This window comes from Montipora foliosa, chromosome 7 (assembly GCF_036669935.1).
Source record: "Montipora foliosa isolate CH-2021 chromosome 7, ASM3666993v2, whole genome shotgun sequence".
Lineage (NCBI taxonomy): Eukaryota > Metazoa > Cnidaria > Anthozoa > Scleractinia > Acroporidae > Montipora > Montipora foliosa.
In genome coordinates this window covers 35,256,189-35,270,163 of record NC_090875.1, presented here as the reverse complement: position 1 = coordinate 35,270,163, position 13,975 = coordinate 35,256,189, and the positions used below count along the sequence as shown (strand labels likewise).

Here is a 13,975-nt window from a genome sequence, read left to right as displayed (position 1 = left end):
AAATAAAGAAACCACAGTCCAGTTACAATGCAACTTGAATAAACCCATATAAACACACAATTGTTTGAACAGAAGAGTCTCATTTGATCGTTTTTCCAGGTAAATTCACCATACAATTGCAGCGCGAATTGATCGTCTGTGTTTTGAATCACCGTACTTGATCAAACTACACACAAATCCCATCCGCGAAACGAACGCCGTATACAGTAATGACTGCGGGCTTGTTACTAGTGGTGTCTAACAGTCACTAACAGTATAAAAACATGCCACAGGCAGACAACTCTCTGTTATTGAAATCTGAGGATCGATCTTTTGTTATTTATAGAAGAAATACTGATGAACAATACGGTGGCTACTATTTGTTCCAATATGCAGAATTTAAAGCAAATGATTCAATAAAAGTTTGAAGAAAATGTTAACCGAGTCATGTGTTATGTTTTTTTTTTCGCCGACCCATGCAGTTTTTAAGCGAGAGGAATATTTGACCTCGGCGGTTAGAGCTAAAGAAGGAGACAAGGCAGGCAGCAATCAGCAGAGGTACCCCAAGCTCACCGAGTATCGTTGTTACGTTTCCTAAATTTTATAAGTGGTTTGTATTGGGAATTTAGCGATCGTTATTTAGGGCATTAAAATAGAGATAAAAATACACCAGAATTTCTCACCTTGCCTCCTTGTCTTATTTATGGAATGTACTTAGTATTTCTGGCCGTTTCAGCGCGATTCTAGGGAGTTTTAGTACTACCGTTTCTCTCGTGTATATAATTCCCTAAGGTTGATTACTTGCTGGCGGCGGTCTCTCATATCCATCGAAGAAAATCAGCCGTAAATTCACTCCGAACGCTCAGGTCGCCTCCAGATTTAGCCCAGTGCACATTAAAATCCTCCTCTAACTAATGCCTTTCTCTATCGGACAAAAACAACCACGGTGCGGGAATTTCGGCTCGCTAATCTAACAGCTCCCGTCCATCGAGGACTGTCGGAGATGCTTTGCAACGAAGTTCCGTGCACGGCCATTGGAAAATACCTTACCGACCGGGCCAAAGGTTCAAATTTGTTACACACCGGATGGGCAACGATGTCAGTGACAGGTACACTGTAAAACAAACTGAATGTTTATGTTTTGTTTGCGAAACATCTTTATAATGCATCAGCATTTCCCTGAGCTTGGCCTGTATCTGCATGACAGCTCAGTACTTTCCTGAGAAGGGCCTCACGTTGTACCTGTCACTGAGACTAAAGCTTCGTCGCCAACCCTGTGTGTAGCAAATTTGAACCTTGGGCCCGGTCGGTAAGGTGTTTTTCAACGGTTTCGTGCACGGAACTTCCGAACCAAGCATGTTGCTAAGGGCAAAATCAGCCCACTTCGGCGATTTTCAATTCCTTTCCGTGAAGTTTTGTCTGATATAAGGATTAAAATATATAGCAGCACTATCTTCCTTGGCCTCAGTGTAATTTTGGGTCGATTTGAGCTTTTTGCAAGACCTTACAGCAGCTTGTGTTTCCGACTGCCAGAGTTTCTAACCTTGAAGATAAATGTATAGAGAGAAAAACAGCAAACCTACAACCCACTGGAATAGCGCTGAAATGGCCAAAGTACGCCACAAAAGGACTGATAAGGTATCAGAAGACAAGTTAAGGCATTTTTGTTTCAATTATGTTCTTTATTTCGACTCCTGAACACGTTTGCAAATTCCCATGCAAACGCTTATAATTTTAACTGGTCGTGATGCTGAAATTACATTGTTAGCTTGGGGTACCTGTGCAATCAGCCGCCGGCATGTGACCTAGTCCAAACCAGTGAAATGTTTACCTTAAGAACACCAGCATCCGAATGATTAGGGATGTCTCCATGCCCGATTCCAGTGAGAGCTCAATCCTTCCAAAATTTCACGGGAAAAGAGATCCTAAGGGTGCGTTCGATTGACCCCATTCCGGAATAAGAATACGTGGAGTGATGATTCAAAACGGTATGTCTGGCGCTTTTGAAGCAACAAGGATAATAAAGATATGTTTAAAATACCATTTTTGCAAGTGTTTAATAATTTTAATATGAATCTCCCGTAAAAACGAGGGATTTCTAACTTCTATTTCATGTATTCCTATTCTGGAATACGGTCAATCGAACGCGCCCTAAATTTGCAAAACCAGCTTTCTCAACATGATCGGTGTAAGATTCTCGACCAAATGCATTTAGGTATACGCGTCGCTTAAAATCCAATTCTAAAAACTATTTGATAACGCTCATTATCATCGGCAAAAAACCATATAAACACTGAAAGGGTCGGTTACCAACTTCACGACAAAGCTAACCATTTACAATCAAAGCTTAGGCCTAAATCATTAATCTAGCTAAGGCCTAATTACTCTTCAGCAGCGATATACTGTGGGAGCCGAAAAAATTGATTTTTTGAGAGTACGCTGTCTTGATCTTTAGTGGCGAAGCGGAAAGGAACGGTTTCTATAGGGTCGAAAATTCAGGTTCAAATCGAATCCATGGATATGATTTATTATTTCCTTATTTTCTCTGCTACCGAAAGTCCCGGGACAAAGTCTTCTGAATTCAAGATAATAGTGAATTCAAAGCAAATTAACAATTCAATGAAGAGATCGTGCTGTGCGATTATGCAGTACGTACTTTACCAACTGAGCTATCAACTAAGCTACATCGACTTTGACTGCGAGTGTGCATAAATTGGCCCTGACCAGAGTCTGCTTTCTTGGTGCTGACCGAAAGAAAATCGGGTTCTGGAGACGAGAGCTGGTCACTTGTAAATTCCAGTTCAACCCGTTCTCGCCCTTGAATTGGCGATTATCCTGAATTGTTAATTTGCTTAGAATTCACTATTACCGTAAACTCAGAAGACTGAAAGCTTGATATGGATTATGGGAAATGGTCATATTTGTTTGGAAAGGAAACCCAAGTGTATGGACATGGGGACTCGAACCTGGGAATGTTCATTCACCCGTCACCTAACCACTCGACTACTCGAACACTATTTGATAACTCAAGTGTATTAAGGTTTGACCAATCTAATTATTATGCTTATTTTTATTTGAAGGGAAGCCCTTGTCCGGTGTCCATGAAACGTAGCAGAAAGTTTTTTATCGGTGCTGTTATTAATTTGCCAAAACACTTTTCATCGCATTTTGGTCACGTGACCCTAAAACAACTTATAACGTTTATATCCTTTACTCAAAAATGGGGAACATTTATACTTCAAAATTTTAAAAACATTTGGCATTAACACGTTAAGTACAACTCTGCCTACCGAATGGCGCCTTTTAATGTAGTACTCCGTATTTACCTTTTAAGATATTTGGATGTTTATCATGTCACGTGATCTATTTTCCCTCAATTGTTCATTGGACATGATTAAAAGGCGGATGACAAAGCCCTTAGAGGGGGTCATCGAATAATCAAGAAACAAAATTGACATAATGAAGCTCAATGTTTTCCATTTTTGAGTAAAAAAATATAGCTGTTATAAGTCGATTTCGGGTCACGTTACAAGTGGTACGGGACATTTTGGAAAAGTTATAATAATACCGATAACTAACTGCCTACCAAGTTTCATTGGCCCTGGAGAAATGCTTTACCTTCAAATAAAATATGCATAATAATTAGGCTGGTCAAGCCTTAGCACACTTGAGAATGCTGTGTTATCACTCGTCAACAAACATCATTAACACTGCAAAGTTACGAAATTTCACGACAAAGCTAAACATTTTAAAATCAAAACCTAGGCCTAAATTATTAATCTAGCTTAGGGTTCGGGTTAGGGTAACTCTTCATCGGCGATATTTTATGGTAGTATGCTTTTTTGAAAAATGCGGTGTCTTGATCTTCAAGGGTAAAGCGGAAAGAAGTGGTTCCTACAGAGTAGAAACGCCTGGTTCAAATCCAATCCATGAATACCATTTTTTATTTCCTTATTTTTTTCTTCTACCTCAAGTCCTGGGACACAGTGTCCCAAGTTCACGAATTTAGTGAATTCAAAGCAAATTAAAAATTCAGGATAATCGCGAATTCATTGGCGAGAACGTGTTCTCCAGTTATATCCCGTTGGGATGAATATTGCTTTTGCTTTCAATGCTAGTAAATGTCTATTAATTAAAAGAAAACATGTTTTTGTTGTTTTTTAGATCATTACTGTAATTTAGCTGATAGTTATGACCATTACTACTTGGAATTTGAAGACGTACAAGTTCAGAGTGCTATAGAGAGCTTAGACTTACATCCTGATCACGTGATAGTCGACATCGGAGGTGGGACTGGACGCTTCGCAGAAAAAATGTCAAAATTTGCTCGACTGAAGAATCCAATAACTTGTGTTGATCCCTGCGCAGAAATGCTCGAGAAAGCTAAGGGGAGGGAAGGTATCATTCCTGTCTTGAAGACCGAGAAGAATTTTTCAAGGATGCTTTGCCTCCCGGTTCTTTTGACCGTGTGTTGTTCAAATATTCAGTTCATCATTTGCTAGACCCGCTTCCGGTTTTTAAGGCTGTGGAACGATCGCTTTGCTCCGATGGGATGTGTCTCGTTTGGATATTTCGGAGTCTTTCCTGTTACAAGTTGTTTCGACAAGCGACAAGTATTCCCGAAACAAAACTCCCCTGAAAAGATCCAAGAAATTTGTAAGCTGCTTGAAGAAGTCAACTTTGAGGAACAAACGTCAGAGATGGAATACAAGTGTGGTTTTACAAAGTCAAAGTTTTATAGCATGTGCGAGGTCGTTTTATGAGTCCTATGTACAAGATGACCTATCAGGAAATTGAGAAGGGAATTGAATCACTTGAGCGAGGGGAATTAGGGTTACTTAAAGATAATGAAATCATTGAAACTGTCCTGGTTAATTGTGCCATAAAGGCCAAAAAGACCCAATAAGTGAACAAGAGATTATGACAGGGATACTGGTTGTCTTCAAATAATAACAACGATAATGAACTTTAGTTTAATTACATAGGTGATTATTGAAAATTCTTTGCGCTGATTGGTTGCATTTGAGGCCCAATGGTTAGGGAGCTTGCATTGAGAACCGGGGATCCTGGGCTCAAGACGCGTTCTCACCAATGGTTGATTTTGTTCCTTTTTTATTTTTATTTTTTTATTTTTTATTTTTAATTTTTTTTTATATTACAACTTACTTACAAATGGTCTGGATAGCACAAGTGTTACTAATATTTTAAAAAATACAACCACACTTTTGAATTTTCGGAACATGTTCCGGAACTAGCAATACAATGATTCTTTGTAGATTAAATGTTCGTTACAAGTAGGTAAAATTCAAACGAACCAACAATATTATAGAGAACACGATGGCACGATGGCCAAGATTCACGAAAACGCCGTTGATTCCTTCTCAGAACATCTAAACTCCATTGACCAACATATCCAGTTCACTTCGAAACAAGAAAGGATGGCAGGATTCCTTTCCTTGATACCTGTGTGAGTATTAACCAAGATGATTCTACCAAGATCTCCGTGTACCGCAAACCTACGCACACGGACCAGTACCTAAACTTCTAATTAAACCATCATCTACAACTCAAAAGAGCTGTGGTTAACACCCTGATGTTGAGAGCTCAGACCTTGGTTACGGAAAACGATGACAGAACTAGAGAAACACAGCACGTCAAGCAAGCTCTAAAATAAATAACTATCCAGAATGGATGCTAACAATACCACATCCAAAATCTACAACAGAAGATACCGAAGAGCCTCAAAACGAGAAGAAAATCTATGCATCAACGCCATACATCAAAGGAATCTCGGAACGCCTGCAAAGAGCTTTCAAGTCACACGAGGTTACACTTATTCATAAACCCGTCAATTCTCTAAGATCACAATTGGTACGTGTCAAGGACACAACTGTCAATCTCAAGAAATGCGGTACTGTGTACCAGATCCATTGTGAGAAGTGAAACAAGGAGTACGTTGGCGAAACGGCCCGCTCTCTGGAAATCAGAGTGAAAGAACACCAATCAAGAAGTTCATCAGCTATTCACAAGCATTGTCGCCTGGAGGGTCACTCGGTGGACCCAAATAAGACAAAAGTACTATCAACCGAAGTTAACACCTTCAAACGCAGGATAAAAGAAGCTATTCAAATTGAACTTACGAAACCGGCGTTAAACAGAGACAATGGTTACGAATTAGCAGCTATCTATGACACAATTCTAACTCCCAATAGGCGTTAAAAACCCTTTTTTAAACTTCATCTTTTTAACATTCATATCATTGACTGATGAAGTCCGGTTAAAAAACGGACGAAATATTTCATACGTTTTAACTTTTAGCTCCGGGTTTGTAAAAACTTTTTAACTTTTATTTTACTTGTTAATAGTTTTAAACGCAGGATTTAACTTGATGACTATGGATAGGATGTTTGTTAATTTTAGAATTAGTTAAATTTAATTAAGTGTCCCCAATCTGAGGGTACTGTCCTTCGCTAGATACTTTACTGACACTCAAATTGATTCATTGATTGATACGGACACCAATGTTTTTTCCCCAAGTCTTTCTGTCAATGCTCTGTTCCACGACAGCACGCGCGTTTTTGAGACGCGGACGGCAACCGGAAGTGAGCTGTTTTCCCTTTTAACTTGTCTTCTCACAACCACATTTACATTGCTAAGTATCTTCTCTATTAGAGATCATTAGTATAAACATCCGGGAGACACCACTGTCCTGGTACGCGAAATGTTCTCTTCCGGTTGCCGTCCGCGTCCAAAAACGCGCGTGCTTAAGCTCCCTAATAGGTGCTTTTAAACGGGGCACTTTCACCGCGTTAATGACCCTTTTACCACGGGAAACTGCATTTAGTGGGTGTGACCGACATTTCCCAATGTAAATTTCCGGTGGTAAATTTCCATGGATACGTCAAAAAGATCAAACGAAGCGGCCATGACATTTAACGTGGTAAGTTGGAAGGGTGTTTTGATGCCCGAGGTACAAGAGCCAATCACGATGCTAATGAAGTTGTGATTAACCTTTCCTCAGTTAGCGTTGGTCTTAATTCCATATTCTCGCCTCGAATAGCTTTGCTAGTTGCGGGTAATGCTTCTGTAATGTTATCTGTGCATAAATAAAGATTTGTTTGCTATTAAATTTCCTGCCAATGAATTGCTTGACATTTCTTTTACGTCGTTAATCTTCGTAACTTGTGACCACTGGTTAACGTGATATACTAGAGCCCAAGTGTGAGGCAACGCGGGATAATTTATCATGGGAAATGACATTTACCATGGTGTGTGTATTCGCACCTATTGTGATGTGATATGATGAACTCTTGATGAACTCTTGATGAACTAACTACTTTACCAGGACTATGACATACTAGTCACTTAAAGCTAGTTTTACTACACAAATTTTGAGTTTTCTGTCTCTCGATGAGTTTTCACGACCTCATAAAAAAGGGAAGGATGTTAATATCAACGATCTAGAGACAAAGCGTATTAAATTTCCATCTTCATGACTGTGTTCATCATGTGAAATAAAACCACCTCTGATCAACCTTAACTGTGTGAGGTCCTATTTAGTTTTTAACGGAGCATATTGAAACACATTGCGCCAAGCCTGCTTCTTGTAGTCTCTTCTATAAAGCCTGGTTAAGACATGGAACACAAACGCAAAGGGAAGAGCACACAGAAACATAAACTTAAGCGACGTTGACAGGTAAAATGCACAGCAAAGAACGAAAGTTATGCAAGGGAATTGGGATTAACTTTCAAAATGGCAGCCTAGGGCTTCAACAAGGAGGGTTGTCCATACAGCTACTTAACAATTATTTCATGAGCGCGCGTTGGATATGAGTTGGCTATAACCAGTCTCCTATCCAACAAGCGCAATGGAATATATTTTTTATTACATTCCTTAAACTGCAAAGGTTTGGAAATACGAAATACGAGCGAAAAAACTTGACGAAGATGCGATGTTGTGTTAAATGCGCTAGGAAAGAATTTGTGGAGTAACTTCTACACCCGAAACGTCTGTGATTTTTAAAAAACTACTGGCACTTCTTGACATTTCTTTTATCCAATCTCGACCCCAGAGCTCTTGACTGAGGGAGAGAAGAGCTCTGGGGAACCCCTGAAACAAGTGTCTGCTCATTGGTTTTCGTGTCTCTAATTTGTGCATTCATGTTAGCACGAGGAGTTAGCAGGCAACGTAAGGTTCAAATAGCCAATTTTTGGCTATAAGAACCCTACGGCACATCTTCTCCTACATAGAGTTTCCCAGAGCCTTGGGTCGATCCGAGGCTCTGGTGACGAGAATGTTCTTTTATCATGATTACTCTACTTGGTCATTCGTAATGATATTCATGTTACCTAGGGTAGGCATCACAAAGTGAACTACCAACCATGACCTTATCCAGAACCGTCGAGTGAACCAAAGAGTGATACATGTAGGCTTTGAGTGACATGTATGCAAATTGTCATGAATCTCACTATGCAGCTTTAGTATATAATTACATTGGTAATTAACGAAAATTCTCTGCGCTGACTGGTTACACTAGAAGTGATTAATTAACAATTAGACCCGTAGCCCGCAAGGACTACGGGTCAATAGCCCATGAGGCGAAGTCGAATGGGCTATTGACCCGTGGCCCTTGAGGGCGAAGGGTCTAATTGTTTTAGTATCACCCAACTAGTCGGACAGAAAAGGCAATAATAAAGTTAGCAAATGCAAGTTGAAGAAATATTTACTTGGGAATAAAACGAAAGAAAGCGTCACGCTTTTCACTACTCGAGGACTGTAATTGCTATAGTCCTCTAGTAGCGTAGCCAATCAAAATGCAGCATTTGCATTAGTTCACTAGTTGGGTGATACTAAAGAAAAAAAAATCGAGAAATTTTGATGGTAAGCATTATGTTCAGTATTTTAAAGTTATCTTCTTGTTTTAGTGGAGTTTCCCTCAAAGTATTAGACATGTATGGGCGGAATGGACCTGGTATTGTAACCTTGGGCCTGCATTTGAGTTGCCTGCTTTAGATGCAAACACAACAGCAAATGTGAGAAGGAAAAATTTTCCCTTTCCAGCTCTGACATATGTTTCTGCACTGCTGTAGTCTATACGTGTATTTCCTTGCGTTTGCATTTAAAGGTGCTTTGTTGTTTGAGCGGTTGAGCCGCATGTGTGACCCGACCGTAGCAACATCTGTGGAGTAACTGCAGAATACCCTGCCACATGTACATCGAGTCCCTTAATGAAGAACGGTGGCTACGCGGTACGCAGCGAGTAATATATGCGAGAGAAGAAGCTGTATTAGTTGCTGGCTACGCAGTACGCGGTAGACAGTCAGCGGTCATGGCCATCCCTCAAACGGACATTTCCCTTTTATTCAACTTACACGACGTACAATCTATTTCAAATTTCAAATCTACTTCAAAGAAACAAACATTTTGAACAAGCAGAGAAGATTCACAATAAGCGAGTCAAAGAGTTGAACCCGGATCGAAGGCTACTCGTTGCAGTGTCCGATATCCACTAGACTAACGAGAAAAGCTCCCGGAAAGTCGAATTTTTTAGAGTTGTGGCGTAGTGGTACCCAGCAAAACAAGTGAAAGCTAACCGTTTTCAAAGCGGTTTTTACGCGGCTTAGCTCAGAAACGCTATTTCTTGTTGACGCTCTATTTCTGCCTGTTTTCATTCCTTTTACAGCGGTAAGCTTGTCATATTAAGATGGAATATTGGGTCGTGTATTTGTTACGGAATGTCCCATGTCACTTTGAAGGATGGCAATGAGTGTTGATCGCGGTAAACGTTTCTTAAACACGCCATTTTGAATTCTAATGTATTTGTTACTTGAATAAATTACAATACATACTTCAACTTGAATTAATTAGTTTCTGCGCACTGCGTAGCCCGGTACGCAGAACTTTTGGTCCACTCAAAAACTACTTTATGTCCCCTTTAACAACATCATAGGTCTACTCAAAAACTGTCCTCTTTAACAACATCTAGGTCCACCCTGCCCTCCTAATAGTTATACTAAAAAACTATGTCCCCTTTATCCCTTCCCCTCATAAGAGTGATACTTGTAGATTTTCCTCTGTCGAACATCAGATGATTTTACTCATCAACGGGGGCTTCCTTAGGGGTGACTAGGTTAACAGCATCAAGGTCCACTCAAACACTATGTCCCCTTTAACCCTCCCCTCCTAATAGTGATACTTAAAGATTTTACTCTGTCTGATGCCAGACAATTTTACTTATCAATGGAGGCCACCTCGGGGAGTTAGAGGGTTAAGAATCAAAAATTCCATTACTTTTCTCAAGGTTCAAAGTGGAATACAAGTCCAGTGCCTCTCAGCTCCTTCAGAACCTCGTTTTCAAAGCGTTCGTCAACATCCGCTGTGAAGTAGTTCTTCCAATCGCCTATTTCTCCTTTTCTTAACAGTTTGGGTCCATCAACAGTGAAAGTTGATACGTTTTTTGCCATTTCTTCAAAGCTACACTGCTGGGAGATTTTGTTGACCGTGTCCTCAGTTACTGGCTTTTCAAGGAACTTTGCCATCAACCGGATATTGCTGGATAAATCCTTTAAAAAAGGGGGTTGCTAAATTAAAATTAAAATTGTATGTTACGTGAGCACTTATCCCTGCCTTCTTTGCGGTGAACAACACAGTGAACTGGTGTCTTTGTCTTCGAGATTTCATCATTTTCATCATAGGCAAATTACACCATAGCCATCAACAGTAGCATACGCGCATTATTTTCATAGCGGATCTCCGAGGGCCAAAGGCGTGCGCGCAGAGCACCAATGGTAAGAAAATATGGTGAACCATATTTAGTTTTGGTCACCGTTCGACCGTACTTCCAATCCTCCATGTATGCCAATGTGAAACTCTGTGGTGCAACCCGCGTTTTTTGCCGGGAACATCTTTGATATTGCACATCCATGCATGTTATGTTATGTTATGTTTAATTGACACTTGTTAAAAGAAGGTATTCGCTGGCCAGTAACACGTCACCATATAGCAGACTCAAGTTTAAAGGTCATCGAGGTCAGTTTTTTTTAAGTTGACCGCTTACCAGGTACTGGTTTTCAACTGGATCGCAAGCTCAAGCCAGGTCAACGTTATTTACTTGATTAAATGCCACAGCTTTTTTGAAAATTCTAGCGTTTGCCATGCACCATAAATATGGTATTTTATTATTCCACTATTACGTCATTTTACCATATTTGGTCAAGAGAACGCGCAAAATATGAGACGGTAATACACTGTATTGTCCCGGTTTGAACGATTTAGAACAGAGCAAATACGGACTGAACGGGAGTTTTCAATGTAAGAAATTGTTTTCAACATGATGCAAAGACTGAGAATTTAGAGAATTTGGTTTGTGATCGCTTGTCACTCGTCATTTCGTTTATCCAGTCAAATAAGGACATTTGGCTGCCTTTTGTGCTGTTTACATGGTTCGCACGCGCCCTGAAGGACAGATGATGCTTTTCCGTAAAACACTCTCACCAAATAAAATTGAAGCAAAATAACACCTTTTTTGTAGTGGAATAAAAAATCTCTTATCCGATGGTTTAACATACAATACTCACGGACATTTTGCTCATTTCTCTCAATTTTCCTCACCCCTACGGGGCTTGGAAGAATACTACGCAACGCGCAAAATATCCGTGCGTATTATGTGTTAAACCATCGAATAAGATGTATGTAATAACAAAAACATGTTTAAAGATCCAATGTCTCGCTCCTATCTGCTATAAATTGCAAAATGAGGTCAAAATGAAGTCACATGCCATTATACCAATAATAATAATAATAAATAATAATAATCATTATTATTATTTCGTTTATTCACACGATATGTTGTTAACGTGCTTTGTAAACTAGGCATCAAGCCACGACCTATGGCCTTAGGTGTCTAGTGTTCTTCTCAAGATTCTTGCCGTTCCCAACAAGGAGGCTTTTTGTTTTAATACCGTGCAATCTAGTCCAATTTTCTTCAACGATGTTTTCAAATTTTTGCTGAACGTCCCTAGTGCACCAATGACAATTGGTACGACAATTACTTTTCGGCAGCTCCAGATTTTCCCAATCTCTGTTTTTAATTCTTGGTATTTTTCCATTTTCTCTTGTTATTTTTCCAGCACTCTTGTATCAAAAGGGCACGCGATATCTATCACATAACATGATCTTTCTATCTTATCAAGAACAACTACATCAGGTCTATTATGCTCAATTTGATGGTCTGTTAAATAAGAGAAATAAGCAAAATGTCCGCGAGTATTGTATGTTAAACCATCGAATAAGAGATTTATTATTTCACTACAAAAAAGGTGTTATTTTGCTTCAATTTTATTTGGTGAGAGTATTTTAAGGAAAAGCATCATCATTATTATTATTATTATTATTATTATTATTATTACTATTATTATTATTTTTGTTATTATTATTATTATTATTATTATTAGTAGTAGTAGTAGTAGTAGTAGTAGTAGTAGTAGTAGTAGTAGTAGTAGTAGTAGTAGTAGTAGTAGTAGTATTACTTCGATATGCATACTCACCTTTTTCAAGTCCTCATACTTCAGGAACAACACATTCCTATCATCTTTATGCTTCCACCATTCTAGGACATGTTTGTTCCACAGTCCATAGGGCACTACAAATCAGGAAATAATGTAGTGTTAAAAGCAGCCCACAGCACAAAATCAAAACATTTAAAGGTCTTTTCCTCAGTCAGGCACTACAATAACGCCCAAATGTAGCAACACACCAAATTCATGTTAATGAAGATGATTGTTTCTTTCATCAACTACTGCATATAAAATGATTACATTTTTATTAATCGAAAATAACAATGGTTTGATTTGAGTTTAACTCAGTCTTAAAGAGAGAGGAATGCCTCTAGTTTTTGTGACATTCGCACTTCTGCGTTTATTTCATGTGGTCTTATTAGCTAGAACAGTTTTTCGCCACCCTTTCTCTCTCTCCGGATTGCAATTGCTACTGTTTGTTCCTATTTTATGTGTTGTTATCCCCCTTAACAGCAGTAGGGACCTTTAGATTATAGGACGAGAACGAGTACGAGATTTGACTGCCCGGTTCTAGCGAAAATACCTAGAAGATTCATAACCCGGACGATTAATGTTACTCTTTCTTAGCAGTGTAGGTTGCTCGGTTATTCTTATTGCTGGTAACTGAGCCTTTTTGCTGATCGAAAAATGCCAAAACTGCTACCGTGTTGTTGAATTGTTTTGACACGACAACATTTCTCCAAAGCCTCGTACTAAAATGAAGACGGTATCACGTTTTTCTCGCAAAATGACGCTGGTTTGCGCGCGCTCACTGGTCGTCCTATGAGAACATCTCATGCTCGTAGTCGTTCTCGTCCTATAATCTAAAGGCCTGGCCAAGCGCTCGCAGCATTTAAACGCAACATCTTGCAACATTGTTGCATGATGTTGCGACATGTGTTGAACGGGCTGGCCAAACGCACGCATTTTCAACGCAACATGTCAATGTTTCAGTGCCCCAGGCCCCTGGCGCGCAAGAAGTGGACCTAGCGCGCATACCCTAGTGCAACAATGTTGCGCGAACGTAGCCAAATGAGTACAACATCATGCAACATCCAATACGTTGCACGAAAATTTGACCGTTTTCAAATTTGATCCAACATCATCCAACATGTTGCAACGTATCGCAACAGGGTGGCCGAACGCATGCAACATGTTGTGCCCAACTGGATGTTGCAAGATGTTTCGTTGAAATGTTTCGAGCGTTTGGCCAGGCCTTAAAGCTCTTTAATTGTTATTAAATGGAAGGGTCCACTTTAGGACCCTTCCCATATACCCCCAGATGTGTCAAGTTGTATTTATTCATTCTTTGCGCTTCAAAGTTAATGTGTATTGCAAGGAATACCTCGATCAGTTCATTAGACCTGGTCCACTGACTGGTAATAATCCTTTTGATGGGAAGTTAAGTGAATTTTATCTCATAAACCGTACCCTCAGGTAC

At 39.6% G+C, this 13,975-nt stretch overlaps 1 pseudogene; it reads right to left on the bottom strand.

Annotated features, from left to right (window-relative positions):
* Window positions 1–6,669: 6,669 nt before the first annotated feature.
* Window positions 6,670–13,975, bottom strand: part of LOC138009423 (sulfotransferase 1B1-like) — a 12,848-nt pseudogene continuing 5,542 nt past the window's right edge.